The sequence below is a fragment of the Sinocyclocheilus rhinocerous genome, unplaced genomic scaffold (genome assembly GCF_001515625.1).
Source record: "Sinocyclocheilus rhinocerous isolate Xijiao unplaced genomic scaffold, SAMN03320098_v1.1 scaffold1230, whole genome shotgun sequence".
In the NCBI taxonomy this organism is placed as follows: domain Eukaryota; kingdom Metazoa; phylum Chordata; class Actinopteri; order Cypriniformes; family Cyprinidae; genus Sinocyclocheilus; species Sinocyclocheilus rhinocerous.
In genome coordinates, this window is record NW_015652275.1 from 326082 (window position 1) to 327042 (window position 961).

Below are 961 nucleotides of genomic sequence, written 5' to 3' on the forward strand. Positions count from 1 at the left end.
TATATTTTATACATATATTTTTTTCCTAAAATATTGTATAATATAGTATATAAAAATATATATAAATAATTTTTGATTTTGTTTTGTAATTTAATAGTAATATATTCTAAATTCTTCATATATAATTTTTATATATATATATTTTTTAAATATTTTATTTACTTAATTATTTAATTCGTTTTTATTTAATTACAAACAAAGCAACTTTTTAAACTTTTAAGTTTTGTAAACTTTGTCAAATTCATTGACAAGTTGGTGTTATTGCAGCAGCCCATGGGACTTTTCTCTCTTTTTTAGTGATTAGAAAGTGAAGTTTTGCGCAGCTCTTGTCATGTTTGTCTGATGCTGAAGCTCTCTTGTGTCTCTGTTTGAGCGTGCGATTTGTGATACTGCTGTTATTGGAGTGCAGTTGTGGTCGTGTGGGCAGGAAACAGGCACGTTTAGTTTCAGCCCGTCCCAAACTACAAGAAAGCAAAGAAAAAAAAAACAAATCACGTGCCTTACTGACAACTAACTCACCACTCTCACTGCAGACTGAAGAAACTGACTCAATACGACTCACTCTCACACCATCAGTCTGCCGCACTGTACACAATGTACATTCAATCAGTACGCTACTGTAATGACTTCATTTACACTGAACAAACACACATAAATCACAGACTAGAAGATCTGGTGTTTCTCTCAGACATCAATGAGGTCAATTGAGAGCAAAGGAATGCTTGAATCTCCGGCTTCTCAGATGTTTCTCATGAGAACAAAACCACAATAATGCCACATGTAAGAGATCTCAACAATGTCTCAAACTCTTCTTTCATACACACACACACACACACACACACACACACACACATACAGTGGGTACGGAAAGTATTCAGACCCCCTTAAATTTTTCACTCTTTGTTATATTGCAGCCATTTGCTAAAATCATTTAAGTTAATTTTTTTTCCTCATTAATGTA